Raw genomic sequence first — 19,112 nt, 5'->3', positions numbered from 1 at the left:
TATCAGCTGCAGGTAAACACTGTGATCGTGGCTCAACTTAATCCCATTTACTGCACTGCTTAAAAAAAATGGAGGTGATCTTCTTAGGAACTGAATAAGGAGTTTCCTGAAGCCATAAAGCCCCGAGTGGGGCTGCATCTCCCTCAGACTCTCATTAATGGCACCATCTGGCACCAAGACCTGAGAACCTGGGTGCACCCTCTGCTGTGGTTTCTTCTCCCTGCCCTTTATTTTATTTTTTTGTGAGCGGTAGACTCAGTTGCAAGTGTCGAAAAAAGCAGCTGCAGCCTTCCAGGGCCAGTTGCAGGAGGATGGAGTTTGCAGACCAGGATGTGAGCTAACTTCACCCTTGAGTAGGAAAGGAGGCAGAGGAAGATGGCGGAGATTTGCTTGTGGGGGGTAGCACAGATGGGAAAGCAAATGGAGGCCTTTGGGACCGATGCCGAATGGAAGCAAGAATGAAGGTCTGTCCTTCCAAAGGCATTCTTGTTATGACTCCACAGATCATCTCTCTCTAGGAGAGGTGTCATGATTTTCCTGATCCTTCTCATCCTAGGAGGGTCAGCAGAACACCTCAGACCCATCTCCCCACAGGAGGGTCCATCATGACCTTCTAGACACATCTCAATATAGGAGGGTTCTTGACTGCTCAGAAACCATACAAACTAAGAGAATATATCAGCATTTTTCAGGAGCATCTCTTCCTAGGAGCACTAATCATGGCTTCCTGGATCCATCTCCTACTCAGGAGGACCCACCATAACTGCACAGACAAATCTTAATCCAGGAGGACTCTTGACTCCCTGGACACTTCCTTGCAACCCAGGAGGGCCTATCATGATTCCCTAGTTTTAGCATTTAAGGTCCATCACTTCCTGCCCAGAACTAAAAAGCCATGAGATGCCAGAAAAGGTCTCCACCAAGTCTTCTCCACATTGGAAGGGCTGAGGACCCCACATCAGTTACTCCCAAAGAACAGCAGATATAAATTCATGGCGGCGACGGGGGGGAAGCAAAACTTCTATTCTGGAAATAAGAAGCAGCATGACTTAAAAAGCTCTTTCCCCAGTCTGTAGCCCAGGCAGGGATGAAGAGGGTCAAGGTAGAGATGAAGAAGTTGATGAAAGTCAGCAGTTTGGGCTCTAATATATCAAGCAGAGAAATTAAGCAGTGGGCTACTGAGCTGCCTTCTCTTCTAGATCGATTATCTAGAGATTGCCAAGGGCACCAGGCACTGCCCTTGGTTCCTTTCTGCTTGGGAACAGAGGTGCTGAAAGTACCTGCTGACAGCCCCTGAGTCCCCCAAGACCATCAGGTCTTCTGGGGTCTTCTCTCCACTCCTAGAGCTCACCCTCCATCTGCTGGTGTTCACGCCCAGGCCCAGAAGTCCGTCCACCGAGCACCGCAGTCCACTCCCAGGCCCTGAGGTCCACCTGCTGCTGGGCTGTATCCCGAAGCTTCTGGCATTCTCAGAGGGCCTCGCACTGACCCAGGCGCACATGGCGATTCCCAGCTTCCTGAGGATGAAGTCTCCCCACCGGTCACCAAACTTCCCAGAAACATTCCTCCCCTTTTCTCTACCAAGTTCCTTTTTTTCTTAGGACTTCCTCTATTTTCCTCCATAGGAAAAGTGGTGGTGATTTTGTGATGGGGGCTGCACAGTCTTCAGAGGTGATTAAACAGATTCTGCCCCCACCCCACGGTATGAATACACTGTAGCAACCAAAAATAGAGTAAATCGCTAAACAACAGAGCCCTGTGTCCTGTTGGTATAAACTACTGTTCCAGATATGCAGAGAAACATTGGTACAAACAAAGGATAACATTTTCAAAGGGGGAGGAGGAGCAGGAGGAGGAGGCGGGGTCTGAGGGATGACGGAGCATGAAGTGAGATTGCTGTGCCCCAGTACCCGGGAGGCGGGGGCGGGGCTCTCAGCAGGTGCATCAGGTGAGGAGGGCCGCGGGCTTCCAGGGCTGGGAGGCCTGCGAGGTCTGCTCTGGTGGATTCTCTTCTCTCCGTTTCTCAGGAGAAGACAAGGGCTTTCTCGGCTGTGACACAGAACCTAACGTTTATCATTGAGAATAAAAATTCCCAGCCTATATTTGTGTGAAGCTCAGGGTGTGTGAAACATTTTTTATAGATAATGTTAAGAAGCCATAAAACATGGCTCTGTGTGGGAACCAAGGACGGCTCGTAAATTGTAGCAGCTTCTTAACTACTTGGCTTGAACGCAAAGTGAACCCTTCCGGGATTTTTTAAAAAACTGGTTTCACCTGTCCATGCAAACGCCAGCCTATGAAAACCTTTGAGTCACTTGTGAAGCTTGAGAAAAGAGCTTATGCTGTCGTTTGGAGCGGGCGTGGATTCAGCAGCGCATAGACTGATAAGAACGTGAGTGAAGGACATCTCTGGCATTTTTCTGGACCCACACATAACGGGATGCATTTTTTCCTTGTTCTCTTCACTTTCTTCTTCTTTTTGTTTTCCCTTGTTTGGTTTTGGGCACTCTAGGAGCTGAGGCCCCGTGGCCTCAAAGGGCCTGCGGGCTGGTGTTCAAGGCCAGGCCAAGCCCGCCTTCCCGATAAGGGGGAGCAGGGGCTGAGAGGGGCAAGTGGATGTATAAATAGCTGACTTCAGGATATGGAGCAAGAAGGCAAAGAGCCCCAGAACTGCCACTCAGAGTACAAGTTGGTACGCAAAAAATAGATGCACGGGAGCCAGGGTGCAGGGAAGGTGTGTGGCCAGGGCTGGCCGACAACGAGGTGGCTCGCCTATTCTGTGCTGGGGACGTGCAGATGTCACACCGGGCCATGCTGTCCTAGGGCTTGTCCCTGGTGCTGGCCTTCGTCTTGGTCATCTTTGTGTTCCGCTTCCCATCGGTATTGTCGCCCACAGAGCAGCGGTTAATAAGTAACGGTTGGATTAAGCAACCATTCATGAAGGAGTGTCCTCCCTGGGTGACAGGTTGAACTAGAAGAATTCCAAGATGCCTTTCTACTCAGAGACTTTATGATTCTATAGCGAACCTGGCATGTGACAGGTGCTCACTAAATATTGAACCAGAGAATGTCTGCTTACTATTGAGTTTACATATTCCCATCTTCTTTTTTTTTTTTTTCAGAGTATTGCAACACTTTATTAAGAGTATTGACTTTGAATTAGTAGCTGAGGGTCCTGGGTAATCCACATTAACCCTGGTATCAGGTTCTTGAGCCCAGCCCATGGCTAAGTGCGAACACACTCTGTATTAGTGTCTCAGGCACAGGGGCCATGACTCCAGCAACCTTGAGGTTAAACTGTTATGTACATTGTATCTACATGCGGATACAGTATTTTAAATTAGGAGGCAAGCACACGTGTAAAAGTGTTACTCTACCAAATATCAGGAGATGGCTGGGGGTACAGAGAGAGCAGTTAATAAAAGAAAAGAGCTATATTACCTGTTGGGAGATAATATAACCTGGCTTATAGTTCTTCAAATTAAAAGAAATTGGTACAGAAAGGAAGTATAATCCAAAGAATATTGCTAAAACAATCCAGAGAAATTTTTCCATTGTCCAACATGTTCCTAATACAGGTCAGAATTCATAATGACTTGGACGGTCAAAAGGAGAATGCTAACTTCTGAAAAGGAAAGCCCTGGACATTCTGGGTAGGTGTTTGGCACCCAAAATTTCACCAAAGAAGAATGCTGTTTCTTAATATCAGACCAAAGTGCAAAGCAATATAAATTAGAGGCCGGTCTTCTCTTGATGGTCGATTTACTTCTGTAAAATAGACTGTATGTTCCTTTTATATGAACCATTTACATTTGAAGCATTAGATTTTTTTTTTTTCACTGATGGGGGGAGGAAATGGGCTTCTGTTCTACTGGAAGTCTGTGAAGCTAAGGTATCCTTCTCAAAGTAGAGGCCGGAATCGGAGGTGAGAAATGTTGGTACTTGGAAGAGTTAGGCTGCTTTGCATCTACCCAGCGTCTAGAACCAATTCCAGCTTCATAACTCAGCTGTGAAGAACTCCCTTAGGCATTTGGTAGCCATGTAGCCAGTAGTTCAAGACTAGGAAACCCTGAAATGGGTAAAGTGCAGACTGTTACCTGGAGATGTAAGTGTATGTTCTGGAAGGAGAACGGGTCTCGTTCTGGGCACTGGGAGGCACATTTAAGAAATCCCAAATCAAAATAGTGTCATCGTGGGAGCTGCTGATGATCTGAAATTCATCAAACTGTAGCCAAAACACACATCCAGAATGTTCCACCAAAGTGCACAAACACAAAGTGCTTGCTGGGGCTTGAGGGTCCAGAGCAGCTTGCAAGTCCCAAACTTTAATTTTCCCATCATAGAACCCACTGACAATCCTCTTGTTATCAAACCGGATGCATTGGACCAATTCTTCATGTCCCTCTAGGACTCTTAAACAGGCACCACATTCGATATCCCATAGCCTTATGGTATTATCTGATGATCCACTAACAACCAGCCAATGCCTGTACTGGAGACAGGCAATGCCTCGCTTGTGCCCATTCAGAGAACGAACAAATTCACAGGTACTCGTGCTCCAGACTTTGATGGTTCTGTCACCAGAGGCAGACATGATGTATTTATCATCAAAGTCTACTACATTGACAGCAGCGCAGTGGCCAACGAGGACACAGCGTAAAGTGATATCGGTGGCAGAAGCCATGTCCCCACAGCGATGGAGCGGTCCTTGGAACAGGTCACCATCAGTCCATTGCTGAAGCGTAAGTGCAGTACGGTCTCGTTGTGGTGGATCAATGTATTCAGAACTTCACCCGTGTTCACGTCCCAGACTCTCACTGTAGAGTCTGAAGAACCAGTCACAATGACACGTTCATCATACTGGAGACAAAGGACAGAGCCAGTGTGTCCTGTTAACACTTTCAAACATTCCAAGCTGGTTTTATCCCAAATCTTAATAGAATTATCTCGTAGGCCACTGGTAATTTTTTCATCATCATACTGTAAACAGTAGACACCTTTACTATTTTCAGAGCGGCACTGAATCCTCTGCAAGTTGTGTCGTCCACACTGCCAGTTAGATTCTATAGTCTATATCCTGGATAATCTTTGGGTATAATGACCTATAAAATGAATTGGGAGGGCCATCTGTAGGTCTGTTCTTAAACAGGTACTGATCCCACCCTCTTCTTTCTGAAAGCCCCTTCCATAGAGGGTCAGTGCACACCATTCCTTCAATCAGCTTCTTCCAAAGCATTCCTTCAGAGATCACTCGCTGCCATTCTTTACATACCAGCTCTGCTGCACACAGAGACCTGGCGTCCAGGTAAGAAAGAATGTTCTCTGCTATGTGGTCTAAGCCTTGCTCTGGTAAATCAGTAATAAAGTCCTGCTGCAACATGGGCTTCAGGTAAGAGTTACTATGTCCATGCTGATAATGACACATTCATGAAATAAGGTGTTCCACAAATTCCACTTGATCTGATTCAGACCACTGTCAAAATATTTAATACACAAGTCTTTTTCTTTTTGATAGTTTTCTTCTGAGGTCCTCTTTCTGGAGATGATCACAAATGATGGTCCATTACTTATCTGCCAAAGAGTATTTTTCTTTGGGGACTCATCTTCATTTTGATCCTCCATAACTGAAGTGTTCTGGACAATATTTTGTACTTCAGATCCACCAATCCAGAATGAATGGGGGTATTCCCTTTCAGACTAGTCTGAGAAAAGACAGCAGTCAAGCAGCTTCCAAGATTCTTTCCATTTACTGTATCCAGCTTTCTTCAATAAAATCCCAAACATGCACTTCGGTAACATGAGCTCTATGGTCTTGTCCTCAATCATCGAATCGGGCTCCATGGAGGCCCCGGCGGCCCCGCCTCGCTCTTCCCGCGCAGCAGCAAATGGCCCGGGCGGAGGAGGTGATGGCGGAGGCAACAGAAACCGAGGCGGCTCTCCTACCCACTCCAGCTGCCAGCCTGCCCGGGCCGCTGGCAGCTCCCGTACCCCCATCTTCTATCTCCCCATATAAACCAGCTTATCCTTTTCTCCAAGTGTAGTAATCGTTGACCAAGCACTTCAACTTGTCTCATCTCACAAGAGCCCTAGGAGGTAGAGTCTGGGTTTCTACTGCTGTGTAACAAACCAGCCCATAACTTAGTGGTTTGAAACAACAGTTTATTATTACCTGTCCTGGTTTGTGGTTTGACTGGGCTCAGTGGGGCCAATCTTTTTGGGGCCTCATGGAGTCACAGTCAGACGTTGGCTGGGGCCACGGGCGTCTGAGGGCCCAGTGGGGCAGGACATCCAACGTGGCTCACTCTGTTAGCTGGTAGTTGAGGCTGGCTGTTGGTTGGGGCCGTTAAGCAGATACATACACCACAACTTCCCCAAGTGCTTGGGCTTCTCACAGCATGGCGATGTTACAAGAAACCCAGACAAAATGACCTGGCCTCCTGTAATCTAACCTTGAGGTCCAGAACATTGTTTCTGCAACATTCTGTGGTCATGCCAGTCACTGAGGCCAGCCTGGATGCAAGGGGGAATTAGAGGTCATCTGTTGATGGAGGAATGGCAAGTCATTTTATTTATTTATTTTTAATTTATTTTTTAAAAGATTTTATTTATTTATTTGAGAGAGAGAGCATGAGCAGAGAGAGGGAGAAGCAGATTCCCTGCTGCGCAGGGAGCCCGATATGGAGCTTGGTCCTAGGACCCTGAGATCATGACCCGAGCTGAAGACAGACACTTAACGGACTGAGCCAACCAGGCACTCCAAAAAGACAAGGTCATTTTAGAAGAGCAGCTGGGATGAGAAATATTACTGTAGGCAGTCAAGGAAAATACCATCTGTCATAAGTATATACTGTTAATATCCCATTCTATAGGTGAGGACATTTTGCAATGAATTGCTAGGTCATATCGTTAGCTTGCTCATTTACGGGCAACCAAATCCACACTCCCTCTGATCTCTTAACCACTATGCTTCACTGAAGACAGTGTTCTAAAACTTTAATGAGTCTCCCCTTTCAAAGATGCAGGATTATTTTCAAGAACATAAAAATATAAATTCTAGTAAAATGTATAAACTTGAAATGTAAGTTCTAGTAGGATTTGGGATGCCCTGTCTGACAAAGAGTAAATAAAGAACTAACATTTTTGAGTTGCTTCAGTGATCCAGGTACTTACACACTCTGTATAAACTCATGTAATCTTTACTAAAATGTTTTCCCCCCAGATGAAAAATGAAATTTCGAGAGGTTAAATAACTCGCCCCAAATCACACAGCCACTAAGTGATAGAGCCAGGATTTAAACCCAGGTCGGTCAGTCCATCTTCCAGGCAGCTCCACGTTGAGCTTGGGCTCCCAGGAATCAGATGCTGAGATGAGGTCAGCATGAAGAAAGGTCACTGATGAGATCAGGGACATCACCTGAAAGGGAACATAAGGGCACAGGGTCAAACAAAGGAAAAGGTAGGCTGTTGCTGTCATAGCAAAGGACTTAGCAGGCCCTTGGGGAGCCCTGAAGCTGGGATAGCCCTTCAGAGTTGTCCTCAGCAAGGTGTCTGGCCTTTATTAGCGCCCTCCCCCCACTGCAGGCATCACAGTAAATGGTTGCTAAATAAACCAATGCATCAAGCAGATCCAGATTGAACTATAAAGGGAGGCAGCATCACGGGGGTGGCGGGGGAGGATGTTCCCTGACATGTCAGGCCAGCCAGCCCTAGCCCTGGACCAGGACAGCCTTTCCTGTAGGACACTAGAACATTCGGGCCCTAACTTCAGGCCCTAACTTCCTCAAAAGGAGAAGCCAGCTCGCTAAGCCCAAACAAAGCACTAAGGTGAACACTGTAGGTCCCTTTATCTAACCTGCCCAAGGAGTCCTCAGCACAGGCGGGTACATTTTTAATGTTGTTGAGTTTAGGCATGGCCCCAAAATGAATCAACTTACAGTATTGAGTTTATTTACTCTAGGATTCCACATTGTGGCCACACACCCAGTGAAAAGTTTCTACAAGTAAATAATTCAGGAGCTATTTACTCCTAGATGCTGGTGGTAGGAGCTTGTTAGGTGGTAAGATATGAATAGCCCATCATAGTGACTGTCATCATCCAAACAGGATGGAATGATATGAACACATTTCCCAGACCTACCCTTTGTCTCTGTGCCTGATCCAGTCTCACTTTCCATCTCCGTGGAGCCTGGGAAGGGGGAGAAGTGGGGAGAAGTGGAAGTCAACAGGGAAGAGGAAAATAAGAAACCACTTAAGGGAGATAGGGCTGATTTATTGAACGTGTGTTATCCCACTTAGGCCCTCTTGCGACCCTATGAATTATTCTGACTGCCAGGTTTCAGGTGAAGAAATTGAGACTCAAATGGACTAATTAAGATCCCTGAGTGTGAGGAGAAAGAGGGAAGAGAAGGAAAAAGGGGTGAAGGGAGGAAGGAAGGGGGCAGACTGGCGTTGGGCCCATTTATAGAAAAGGGGGGTGATTTTTTAAATGCCCAAACATACTCATGCCCCCAGAAAACCATGCTTCTTCCCTGTGCACCCAAACTGAGAAAACAAGGAGGAGGTAAGTCCCGGAACCCCCAGTCCTCATTCCACCTGCACTTTCTCCTTTCTAAATATCTCCAGGTCCTGCTTGAAGTGCCTCAAGACCGTCTTTCCAGAGGTTTTTAGACATATGATGACTTAAATCCTTTTGGGCTTCATTTCTAATAGAATTTCCAACAACGAAATGAACACTTACTGAGCACTTATTGTACATCGGAAACTTTCAAATATGTTATTTCATTTACTCTTCACAAAAACCCTGATAAGATAAAGAATTATTAATTCTATTTTTGAGGAAGATGAATTTGAAGCTCAGAGAGGTTGGATGGTCCAAGATCACACAGGTAGTGTCAGAACCAGGATTCTAAGCCAGATTAGAGCCTGCACACTTTTCCCTTGATCCTCCTGCCTCAAGGTTACGGAGGTCCATGAGTCCCACATGGATTATCCTGGTCTTGCTTTTGGTTGATGCAAACATTCAGTGTCCATCAAGGATTGCAAATTTCACAGGGATCAGTTACTTGGTACTGGGCATTTTATTTTTATTTATTTAATTCAATTTTGGGTGGTGTGTGTGTGTGTGTGTGTGTGTGTGTGTGTGTGTGTGTGTGACTCTTGGTACCTGTAGAGCATGCAGGCCTCCCTCAGATAAGCAAAACTTCCCACTGTACTGAGTCATTTGGCAAGAAGAAAGTGGTCCACAGCCAATGCAAACAGAGGAGGAGCGCAGGCAGGGGAAGGGAGGGGTGGGAGGAGAATTTGGTAATGTATGGAGCTGTGAGTTCAAGCACCTCATTTTTGCCTCCTGCAAAATAACCAACACCCCTACGTGAATATTTTTCCAAGGAGTCACCCAGTCTGTACTTTTGGTCTGTGGTCCCTTAGTGACCCCATACCCGGCAGCCCCTGCTTTGTGCTTTGGCAATCATCTTTGGTCTGGGACTGGCTCTAGCTTGTGTGAACACCTGTGAATGCTGCCAACAGTTGCCCAAGTGGCGGGGGTAACCATTATTCACAACACGCCTGCGGCTCTGCCCTTTTGCAGAGCGGATGGGAGGGACCAGGTCCTCCCAGGTCTTGGCAGTGGACTGAGACACTGGCAGGAGTATTGAGGGAGGGCTGACAAGCCAGAGCCTGAAGGGAGAGGACCATGTGGGAGGCACACCCAAGTAGAAGTCCCTGCCTCTCAGATTTAAATGAGGAGGCAGGGGGCCAATGCCAAGGAGGTGGGGCAGGTAAAAGAGGGAGAGGGGCGAAGGAGGGAGTGGGGAGGTGTTATTTCCTGGGGCACATGGAAGAACTGTCAAGCAAATGCCAGCCACAGTTCTGGAGGCTCTAGATGGAAAGAAGACAACAACAAAATGGCATTAACCCTCAACCCTGGATGCTGGAAAGAAAAAACGATGTACATGTATAAATGCATATATTAATGTATATTAATATATTAGCGTGTAAAATGTATGTGTGTATAAGTTCATATATGTATATGTGTGTGTACGTATGTATACATAATTTCTCTACAACAGTGCTGGGTTTGCGACCCTCTCTACCATTTCCCAACTGTGGACCTTGCACCAGGTACAGAAGGTGAGAATAGGAATTCCCCTGGACAAGACTGGCAGGGAGAAGTCAGGTGCGGGCCCACGCTCCAAGCGCAGGAAGTGTTCCCTTCCCTTCCACTGTCCCCAGCGATTAGGAAGGTTGCTTTGTTTTCTTCCCAGGCAGGGACCTGGAAGAACCGTGAAGCTCATGGCTGTCTTTGGAGTCCTCGAAGGGAGGGAGCCCCGGGCGTGGAGGGGCGGCCTCAGGCCCCGGGAGGGCGGGCTACAAAGGGGCATTGTTCCTGAGAGGGCGGGCTGGGGCGAGCCCCCACTCCGCCGCGGGCCTGGGGGTGGGCAGGTTTGCTCCGCCGGAGGGGAAGTCCTCCATCCCGGCCCACGGTGGCCAACCTCCAACAATAGTTTGTTAAAAATCAGGAATGCAGGAAAATGCCAGAGACTCTCTTTTCCCCTGGGGTGTGTGGGGGAGAAAGCCACTCCTTTTCTTGGGCTGGATCCAGGCTGTTTCCCCCACCACCACCCCAACCTTTCCACTGTGTGTGGCTGCACCAACTTCCGAAGTCCTCGGGGAGGCGGCCAGGGGACAACACTGTCCCGTCCTCTGGGCGACTGTGCGTCCTTTCGAGCCCGCTCGGCCTGTTTCCTCCGGCGCTTCTAGAAAGGACAGGCCGATGCTTAGGACAGCAGGGCCCAAACCGGGATGAAACCCCTTCCGCTGTCCCAGTCCAGCACAGGGAGCCTGAGCGGGGGCTCCGTTCCGAAAGCGGGCAGGCCGGCAGCTGCGATCGGGGGACAAATGTGTATACAGCGCTTCCTCCGACAGCCCGGGTCCCACAAGGGCGGCGGCGGGGGGGCACCCTCGCGGGGGAGGAGGGCGGCGGGGCGCTAGGGGCAGTCCACCATCTCGGGGGTCCGGGGGCGATGCGGCGAAAACCGTGCTTCTCGAGGGTCCCGGGGGTCCGGTCCGCTCTCAGCTGTCCCGCCCCGCGACGTCAGCGGGCAGAGTCCGACGGCGGCGGCCGCAAGTGGGGTCCTTTGCGCGGAGCGGGGGGCAGCGTGTCCGAGGGCGGCGACCCCACCCCGCTCCCGCCCTCCCAACCCCGCTCCCTGAATCTCTGGTGACCCTCGCCGCCGCGGGGAAGACGATCCAAGGAAATGGACTGCGACGAGCGGGACAGCCAGCGCTCCTCGCCCCCGGGACCTCGCGTCCGTCCTCCCGGCGCGGGTTCTCCCCGGGCCTCGGGCTGGGAGCCTGGGAGGCCGAGGGAAGCCTTAGACTCCCAGGACCGGCCGCTCTCATCCACCCAATTCCGCATTGTCCCCTGGGCCTCCCTGGGCCCGCTGAAGACCCCGGCGGGGCCCGATCCCTCAGACCCGCGGGAGGCCAGCGCTCGGTTACGGGTGGGGGCCCCGGCTCGCCCCCTGGTGACCCCACCCGGCCAGACCGCGGGGCGCATCCGTCAACGGCCTCACCCTGGTGAGGTGACCCGACTGGTAAGGACTGGGCGGTGGTGACCGGGGCCGAGGGTCACTTAGGTCCTTTCACCGAGCGCTGCCCGGGGCCCACACGTGCGAAGCCCCAGGCGAAGTTGCTGGAAGACGGTGAACTCAAAGCTGGGGAGGTAGATAAACCAAAGGTACAGTTGCATCCTGCTCGGACAGTCTGTTGGCCCATCTCAGTGCGACCCGTAGGGTCCGCCCTTCCCTAGACCTGTGTCCCGTTTTTTTGCGATGCGCCCCATCTGAGAGGTGTTAACCCGGGCGTCGGCTTACCGCGGGGCGGGGGGCTGTGTTGGGCGCCCCTTACCCCCCGCACTCTTCGGCGGTGCGCTGATTTCACAGGCTGGCCGGCAGAGGGCAGCCTGATTCCAGGTTCTCGCCCCAGCTCACCGGGGAGGCGGGACCTGGGTATCTTCTTCCTTAGCCAGCCATCTCGTTCACCTGCAGGAAGGCTCAGCGGGGAGGGCCCCTGCGCATCTTGTCTCCAGGGAAGCCAGCGTGAGCCCAGTTGACTGTCCTTTTACTCCTCTTGAGAGCTGTTTACATTTTCAGGAGCCATGAAGTCTCTGCACACAAAGAAAGCGGGCCAGGGAAGGCAGAGTGTGTGTGTCCATGCCTCCCTCCGACCAAGGCTGAGGGGAGCCCTTCCCTGTTTTCGGAAATCACCTCAGATTCCAGTTCGGGTAGCATACCACTGCACACTGTCTTGGTGGAAGAAGCTCTGGGTTCAGAGCTATGAAATCCAGCTGGACTTCTGGCTCCCTCCCTATGAGTTGCCTCCTATTAGACTGCATCATCTTATAGCACTTACCACTATGGTCATTTTATCTGTTCAACACATATTCATAGAGTGCCCACCATGTGCCAGGAAACTATTATTTGCTGGGCTTGGAGTCAGACAATAAGCAATACATATAAAAATGAAATCATATCTGTTGGAAGGGGGCCTGTTATACAGGGCTTTGCAGATATTTTACGGACTGTGGTGTTCATGTGAAAGAAATGGGGAACCATTCATGGGTTACCAGCAGCAGGTGGGCGTTTGCTTTTCACAAGCATCACCTTGGTTGCTGTGTTGAGACGAGACGGTAAGAGATCATGAAGCAACATGGAGGCCACAGCAGGGACCCAGGTGAGAAGGGTGTTGTCTCGGTCCGGTGGGGGGTGCTGGAGGTGGGGAGAAGTGGTCATGTTGTGGGTATGCATTTCAAACTAGAATAAAGAAGATTCCTGTCTGCTGTGGGGTGTGATCGATAGGAATCGAAGATGGCTCCAAACAGCTGGAAGGTTCTAGACTGGAAGGCTTGTGGGGGAAAGGCACGGAAGAGCTGCGTTTTGGTCATACTAAGTTGGAGATGTCTAACAGAAGAAGTGGCGGAGAGGCTGTCTAGAGAGGGCTGGGCTGAGATAGAAACGTGGGGCGGCACTGGAAGGCCTGAGGCTGGAGAGATCTCGAAAGACTGAGTGGGATATGGGATTGCAAGCACGGAGCCCGGGACCGCCAGTACGCACATCACGGCTGGTCCCTTTGCTCAGCTGTGGTCCTCGTGATCCTCTCTTGTTCACAGCTCCATCCCAGTGCCTGCTCACAGAACATCTGATTCTTACGTGTAAGGCAAGCAAAACGAGATGCCTACCTTCTAAGATTGTTGTTGGGAAAAGCTAAATGGGGCGATGAAAGTGAAAATGCCTTCCGAATAGTAGGCACTCAGTATATTCTTAAGATATATTCTTGATGATCTCATTCTTATTTATAACTCAGGTTTATGAGAACTTTACCGCCTCTATTACTCGATGGCATCTTCCCAATTAATTCCTGATGCATGCGGGCAAACACTGCTTTTCTCATCTCCTAGAGGAGGAAAGTAGGCTTGGCGAGGTAGAAGAACTTTCTGAAGGTGAACATCTAGTGGTAACACCAGCCCACTCATATAAATATGAGCACGTCTGTGTCAGGCACTGTGTTAACAACGGAGCATAGAAAGGATGGTTAATGTAGCCAAGGTCACAGGCTGAGTGGGTGGCAGAGCCTGGGGCATGGAGCAGACCCACCCCCTCCCGATACTGACCAGAATGTTCTTTTCCCAAACCTGAGGCTCCTCCTCCACGTGCTAGACTCTCCACAGGGCTGGGCCCCACCAAGGGTCAAGTGAGTGGCTACCTCTTTGCTTTGAAGGTAGCAAAATTCTCCCTCCTTCCACTTCTCTCCTACCAATACTGCTGCAGGATCTGAAGGTTCATTCACTCCTTGGGAGTTTCTAGAGCAAGCAAGGTCAAAACATTTTGGTTCATTGCTCCCTCTCTCTGGAATGTCTTTTCCCTTGTTTTCTATCTGGTGAACAACTCCTATGTGTTCTTCCAAATTCTGGTGAATTCCTGTATGTTTTTCCAAAGCCAACTCGTATGTTTCTTCCAGGGTGAGGCCTTCCCTGCTTGCACCCACTGGAGTTAGTCGCTACTCAGTTCACGGGACACTTGGGTCATACCTCTTTTGTAGCAAGTGTCACAACAAATGGACAGTTTCCTGTGGATTTGACGGATGCCACTGTAAGATGGTGATTTCCTCTAGGAAAGATTTTTGTTTCCCGTGTCTTTCTATCAACATGGTGTTTGCTTCATGGATATATAAGTGAATGAATGAACCATCAATAATCACTGTCAAAGCAATTGTGTGGGTGTCAAATACTGTTTTAGAGACGAGGAAATAGGCTCAAAGAGGTGACTTGCCCAAAGCCACTCAGCTAATTAAATATTGGAGCCCGAGCTCCAGAGAGATGCCTCATGAGGTCTCTGACCGCTGGGGAAGCCCAAAGACTTCAGGCTGCTTCTACTTTCTCTCTCCAGGGCCATGCAGGGTCGCTGAACTCTCCCCCAAATGATCCAGCAGGTGGCAACAGAGACCAAGGAAAGGTGTCGACCCGGAGGGAGCCCAGATCTGGGGGGGTGAGGGGGAGGTGAGGAAGGCAGAGCCACCGAGCGCAAAGGCAAGGTGATATGAAGAAATCCAGGCAAGGGAGAGCATCTTTTGCCTCCATCATTTGTAACTCAGAAGGAAATTGTTTAGACTCCTGCAACTGACATGAAGAAAGAAAAAAACAATTAAAGGACATCAAAAGGCGAAAATGAAACTTCACCCCTGGATGGAAAAGCCATATGATCTGTCCCAAGTCACAGAGGGAGAAAGGGGCTGAGGGGAGGGTCAGTGTCCCAACTCATCGCCTGCGTCATCTGCAGAGCAGGCGGCTGCCTGGTGGCTGAGCACAGAGAAACCCGGTGCGGCTACAGGCGCATGAGATGGGCCCTAGAGGGTGTTTGGTCATGGACTGAGAGCCCCCTGGAGGGCCAGGGTTTATGGCTTGTGGGGCTCTGTCCCCAACTCTGCCCTCAGAAACATTTTTACCAACGGCTTAAAAAGCAGAGGGAAGGTCCTCAAGTTTGCCAAGGATAGGAAGCTGAGCACTGGCGAGTGCCCCTGGGGAAGAGCGGGGAGCTGTACAGCTCCAAGCAGCACGGGCCCATGGGGAAATGGAACACGGGCACATGTCACCCTCGTGTTCTGAATCAGCGGCCAAGGACAGAATAGAAGAGACATGACTTTAGCAGTAGCGTATGTGGCTAAGAACAGGGCTGGGGCCTTGTTTGTGCAGCACCTGTAAGACATTCCCACCATCTCTACCCCTCACGACACGCCAAGAGGCGCTAATGGGGAAACTGAGGCTGGAAAGTCTCGCCTCATTGAGCGGTGAAGCTACATTGTAGATAGTGTTTCTATAAGTCTTGGGCAACTTCTGGGCCTTTGCCGCACATCTCTAACCAGGCTGTAGGTGCTGCCGTTCTTCCCTCAGAGCCTCTCCCCTCCTGTCCAGCCCCCTGCCGTGCCAGGGGACTGAGTGACCCATCTCTCGGGGGGCATCTTGTACAACCTCCACAGTTGATCTCATCCTCTCTTTCCTCCCAATAATCTGATCCATGCCACATGGGTAGGCTTGCTGGATTTGGCCAAAGCCAAAAACCAGAGGCTCGGTTAGTTTGAGTTTTAGAAAAACAATGAAAAATGTTCACTGTCTGAGACGTACCCGTATTAAAAATATTTTTTTTATTTTTTTTTAATTTTTTATTGTTATGTTAATCACCACGTATTAAAAATATTTTTGTTGTTTACCTGAAATGCGGATTTCATGGGGCATCTGTATTTATATGCCAACGGTATCTATGAGTGTGAGTTCTGAAAGGCCATTTCCATCATTCTGGAAGTGTCCAGTTTTCCTGTTACCTATCCGTAACCACAAGCTCAAGTCCCTACCTGCCTGGGCAGGTAACATAAATGCATGAACTGGGTGATCAACAGGAGGAAGGGGGCCTGCAGCTGAATCAAAAATTGAAGAGCGAAATGTTTCCTGACCCCAGACATTCAAATTCAGATGCTGAAAATATATACTAAATCCCTGTTAAAGCAAAGAGTGAACAAATACACGCACATATCCATAGCTGTCAGAGTTCGGCTTCCCATCTGGAACCCAGGCTCAGCCGAACCCCTTGGTCTGAGCAGCCTGCTCTCCTCTCCCGTGCCCCCTCTCGTCCGTTAGCTCACGCTGGCTCACCACGGCCCACCTCACCCCCGGCGAGTCCCACGGGCCACTCGGGCCCACAGCGATCTTTCCCTTTCCACGGTCAAAGCGCTCCCCTCTGCCCACGGACACCTCTCGTGCTCACATCACTTCCTCTCTGGCAGCCCCAAAGAGCAGACAGCAAGTGACTTTGAGAGGTCCCTACCATGGGCCAAGTCCTTTATATACAGACCTTGGCTTATTTCTGGCCCCCTCTCCTCGGCAAGGTGATGAATCACTCATAGGGTGGCACCCTGTGTCAGACAACCTTTAAATTCCACCCTGACTTTTAGTATAAAGACGCGCTCAGCATAGACCTCCCAATGGGGCCAGGAGTGTGCGAACTCATGAACTCAGTCACTGTGGGCAGGGAGCCCCACTGTCCCCCAGTGCTTCCCCCACCCCCACATTTCCTTACCGCCTCCCAGGCCGCCTTCCCAATTCTAGTCGCAAACAGTTTTCAAATCTGAAGCTTCAGCATGAGTTTGAGCTTTGGCTTCAAAATCCACTTTTTACAGAGCTGATTAGGACCTGGATTTGAAAGATGTCTGTTCTGTTTTGGCCTCCGTCCCGCCGGGTGGTTTTGCTTTATTAGAAAATTAGCCAGAGCACCTTCAAAGGCCTCCTCTTGTGCATGGTGAACTGAGCCAGACTTGGAGTTTTGAAAGGAATGCCACTGAGTCTTGGCAAAGCTGTACCTTTTGTTTGTAAGTGTGTGTGTGTGTGTGTGTGTGTGTGTGTGTGTGTGTGTGTGGAGGGGGAGGGCGAGGAACACGGGTGACTCAGGGCAAAGGACCAGTTGGCCCCAGACCTGATCCACTTCTGGTGGGAAAGGCAAGAATCCTGGAAATAACCCAATTAGACACCAAACTGGGGGGCTCAAGAAGGGGCAGGCACCAGCCGGGCAACCTTTCCGTCTTGCTAATTCTGAAGATTTTTCCAGTATCCTCCTCGTCCCGGGATTGCTAGCCTCCCCAGCTCCCAGCTCCATTGGGGCTGCGAGGTGTGAGCGCGGGGCTGGGCTCCACCCCGGGGGGGGGGGGGACGGCCCGCTTTCCTTCACCCCCCCCCCCCCCCCCCCCACAGGCTTCCTCTGACTCAACAGCTGCCTCCTGGAGCTCCTTTTGAGTTCTGCTGTTACCCTTTTCTTTAAAAACAGAATCCCCTCCTCTCAATGGGAAAAGGTGTCATGACCAATACTACGTCTCTGTTTAGAGTTAGGCTCCAGACTTCTCCAAGGGGGGGGGAAATGGCTTTAAAAAAATTGGATGAACTAGAAGGAGTTCTTTATTATACATCAACTTCAAAGAGACTGTACTTGGCCCCTTGGACAGGACTCAGAGCAGAATTTCCCAATCAGAAATCAGGGACAGAAAGAAAAGACCAGGACACATGGGCGAATTTTCCTGGATTAGTGGTTTTTCCTGTAATAATCTATTTAGTGTCTCGGGGGAAGGAGGTTGCATGTGCTTGTTTGCCAGGTACCGGGAGGGAGGTGGAGGGGGTGCGGGGTGGGGACACAGAATGAAACAGCCCTCCACCCCGCGTTCTCCCCACCTCACCCGGAGGAGGAGAGGGGCTTAGGCATCCTGAACCCAGTGTGGTGCTTATGACACCAGCTCTGCAGTCAAAATGCCCGGGGGGGTTTGGGCACTGGCTCTGCTGCTTATGGGCTGTGTGGCATTGGGCAAGTTACTTAACTTCTCTGTGCCTCCATTTTAGATGCTAAAACAGAGTTAGTTACAAAACCTACACTATAGGGTTCTCGTGGAGATTTGATGAGTTTAAAAAGTTAAGAGACTTCAGCGCCACGCTTGGCACTTGTGTTTACCGCTCTCATTCAAGTGTGGAGGAAGTATGTGGGAGTGCAGAGGAGGGTGCCGGCCTGCAGCAGGGGAAGGCTTCAAAGAGCCGGGGATATTTGATTTGCACCTGAAAGGTGAGTGGGAGTTGGGTACACCAAGGTAGTGGGAGGGAACCCAGTTGGAGAGTGCCTCGGGAGACTGGAGAGAAGGTGGGGGTTGGTAAGAAGGAGCAGGGCCAGTGTGGCTGGAGTGAAGGACTGGTATCTGGCTTGGGGAGGGAGTGAGGGCATAGGGGGGGCCGGACTAGAAAGGCCTTGAGTGCCATGTCATAGGTCATTCATTCATGTCAGCCACGTTGACCGTATCTGGGGTACTGGAAGTATTCAATCAATATTAGCATCATTATTATTACTATTAATATCAAATCCTTTCCAGGCATTATGTCCCTGAATTCTCAAAACATCCCTGGGAAGTAAGTTCTGTAAGACAAGAAGGAAGGTGGGCCTTGCATCGTTTGCCCAAGGGCACGGAACCATTGGGCCAGAGCCAGCAGGTGGTGGAGCTGGACTTGGAATCTCGGTCTGAGTCCAGAGCCTAAGTACTCTCTTCCCCGAGACTTAGTGCTTTCTCACAGTGTTTAAGGCTTCTGCCCTAAAACAGTGCTTCCCATTTGCCTCGTTAAATGGGATGGTATATGAACAATGCCATACTGTTTACAGGGCAAAGAATTAGATTAAAGGAATCCAGTAAAGCAGTCTGACGGGGACCTTCCGTGAAAGAGTGTACCTTGAGTCTGGGGTGTATTTCAGGCAGCCTGGGAGGGGGATCTCCTGGGCTGTATCCCCAAGGTCATCTGACTCCCTGGTGCCCTCACCACAAAAATCACCACGACAACCCCAGTCGGCATTTCTTTGCAGACAGCCTGGCAAGGCTGAGTGGTACCTGACACCCTCTGGGCCACTTCGCTTGGAACAAGGGCTTGACTCCCTTGGGGGTCAGTGCAGGCCAGGCTGTCCCTGTCCCCAGGCTGTGACCAAGAGCCCAGACATCTTCTCATCGGCCTGGGGCGTGAGGTACCCTCTCCTCCACTCATTCACCGC

The 19,112-nt window shown here is 50.2% G+C and overlaps 1 pseudogene; it reads right to left on the bottom strand.

The window, feature by feature from the left end:
- Positions 1–3,388: 3,388 nt before the first annotated feature.
- Positions 3,389–5,697, bottom strand: LOC112840313 (F-box/WD repeat-containing protein 11 pseudogene; annotated as a pseudogene).
- Between the last annotated feature and the right edge of the window lie 13,415 nt (positions 5,698–19,112).

This window comes from Callorhinus ursinus, unplaced genomic scaffold (genome assembly GCF_003265705.2).
Source record: "Callorhinus ursinus isolate GAN/ISIS: 27379988/994484 unplaced genomic scaffold, GSC_fseal_2.0 scaffold76, whole genome shotgun sequence".
NCBI classification, from domain to species: domain Eukaryota; kingdom Metazoa; phylum Chordata; class Mammalia; order Carnivora; family Otariidae; genus Callorhinus; species Callorhinus ursinus.
Note: the sequence above shows the minus strand (reverse complement) of the source record. Positions and strands in the feature narration are given on the sequence as shown.